The sequence below is a fragment of the Larus michahellis genome, chromosome 3 (genome assembly GCF_964199755.1).
Source record: "Larus michahellis chromosome 3, bLarMic1.1, whole genome shotgun sequence".
NCBI classification, from domain to species: domain Eukaryota; kingdom Metazoa; phylum Chordata; class Aves; order Charadriiformes; family Laridae; genus Larus; species Larus michahellis.
This window is the reverse complement of record NC_133898.1, coordinates 68078607-68081157: the sequence shown is the minus strand read 5'-3', so window position 1 is coordinate 68081157 and position 2551 is coordinate 68078607.

Below are 2551 nucleotides of genomic sequence, written 5' to 3'. Positions count from 1 at the left end.
GCTATGGACAAATTACTGCTGGCAACAAGCGAACAAAAGACCTGAAATACCTTGTCAATGGTGATCTTCAAATGCACTGCTCTGTTTAGCAGGTCCTGGCTGGCAGCATGAGTCCCCGACTCCCACGCTTTGGCACCCATCCCTGCCCCCAGCCACCTGCAGGCCCGCGTCCTTCCTCGGGGGCAGAGGACTCCACCAGGCAACAGGCAGCCTCGAAACCAGGCACTGCCATTCCCAAAGCCTTCTGCAGGGCTTTGAAGTTCTTGTTCTTCCTCTGTAAAAATGGGTTGTGACACTCCTGGGTTGGTCCGCTCTGGGGATTAGTGTATGAGTTACTCTCAATAACTCCTTATTGTTCTTGGGAAGATTATCTAAAGTACAGATTGCCCCAGGTGCAGAGACACCTGAGGTAGCTGTGTGTGACAGCACGGGATTACTTGGACTGGTTTACATGGGTGCATCACCATGTGAACAGAGCCGCACTGCTCCTGAGCTGCCCCACTCACACACATGCCTGGCCCTGAACGCCCTGGTGAGGCAGCTTTCTGTGCCTCTGTGAGGTTTTGTCTTTTTTTTTCTTTTTTAAACCAGGCTATCTACTATTTCTGGTAACAGAGAGCATGCTGTGGGACCTATAGAAGTAGCTACCCAGACATCTGTGACAGCGTCCCTGCTGTCCTTGCCACTGACAACTGCTTCTACAGCGTGGAACCACATACCCTCCAGAAGCAAGTGAAGATGGATGTGAGCACCATATGCCGTAGATAAAAAGTGATTGAGAAGACTGTGTAGTAAGTGTCAGAAAGTTGCAAAAGAACGGGGAAAACAAAGTTTGTCTTCCTCAGAGATTCCCTATGTGGTCCTCAGTCTGGGGCCATCCATGAGAGAGGAAAAACCCCTCAGTAGGTTCAGGCTTCAGGCTACTATTTCCCTGTCCTTTAGAGCCAGAGGGTTTGGGAATTTGAAGTTTGGAGCTGGAGCCCTCATGGGGGGGCTTGCATTTCGTGAGAGGCAGCAGATGGTTGCCCTGTGCCCAGGAAAGCGGCAGCAGCAGCAGCATCGCTCTGGCAAAGCCCAGCACAGCAAATTCTTTTCTTCAGATCCTGCTGTTGCTGCCGTGTTGTGCAGCAAACAGAGCTCCTGCCTCACCCCATCCCTTCCCAAAGTAACAAGCATGGCAAAGGCCTGAAATATGTTGAACAGCAAGTAGCTCTCCCACTTAATCTGATATTTGCTGTAATACACCGCATCGCATTCCAGTGCTGAGCTCCAGCCTCAGATTTTCCTACGTCCTCTACAGCTTTTCCAGTCTCTGATCCTTCCTGAGTGTTTATGTGAAACCACTTGTGATTTCTCGAACAATGTGTCTCTGCAAAAGAATAGGCTCCAACAAATCAAAAAAAGTTCTGCACTCTAAAAATAAAACAAAATTTTAAAAGGGCTATAAAAAACTGAGTCATTGACTGGATCCGGATGATCTACATGAAAGAGAGAACAATATTCAATTTGTCTAAAACCCCAAGTTCTTCTCAAAAGGCGCTATAGAAAACTGTTCAGAAGCATAATGTAAATTAGAAGGCCACCAACACAGTTCATACTTGAATGACACTAATTCACACAGGATGCAGCAAATACGGCATAACTACAGCACCACTATTTATTTTTTTTATACCACCAAAGCCTTTCTTTCCTTTGAAGACGGGTAATTGTAAGGAATACAGTACTTTCGACTTCCTATGTGGAATTATTCTCCCCGGTCTCTCTATGTTGTATTAACTACAAATGATTAAAGCTGGCCTCCTGCCCCTTTGGTTGTTTTTTAGAGACTGTCAGTGTCTCCGATGGGCTGATGTTACGTAGCAGAAGATTCTGCGTATGAACATAAAAGCACTCTATTTATCTTCAAAGAGAAAATCAATTGAGAAGTCTTGACGGATATCTTGATTATTTGGGCTTCTCTGAAAAAGGGATTGCTTTTATTTAAGTAAATTTTAAAAAGGAAGTAAACTCAAAGCAAAATGCGAATTACTGGTATTATTGTCTCTGCAGGACTGCTGCCATGTCCGCATCCTCAGTCTACCTATGGTGTTCATACCTTCTGAAAATTGGTGAATCTTGAGCCATTGATTCAAAGTAACATCAGGCTCTTTACAGCAATCTGAAATTGTTCCAGGGAGCCTGGGCAGTACCAGCTTGATCTTCCGGGGCACTTGTTTGTAGCTTGTCCTCCCAGGAACAGACCCCCAACTTTCTAGCAGCTCCATGAGGAAAAAGATGCTAGCACCATAATTCGGTCTTTCTGATGCACAGCACAGAAACTAAGAGGACTGTGTTGAGGCTCCATGGCCAAGTGCTAGAGCAAGGTGAACGCTGTTTCTGGGCCTCAAATGCCCGTTAGTGGCATCACTCTAGCAGAAGGGGGAAACACTTGTTGTAGAAGAGGTATCCTACCCATCACCGTATGTGCGGCATTGCCGCTTCCCTGGCTTCACAGCCTCATGGCCTGGCACTACACTCTCCGCCTTGCAAGGGCAGCAGGATGTGGAGGATT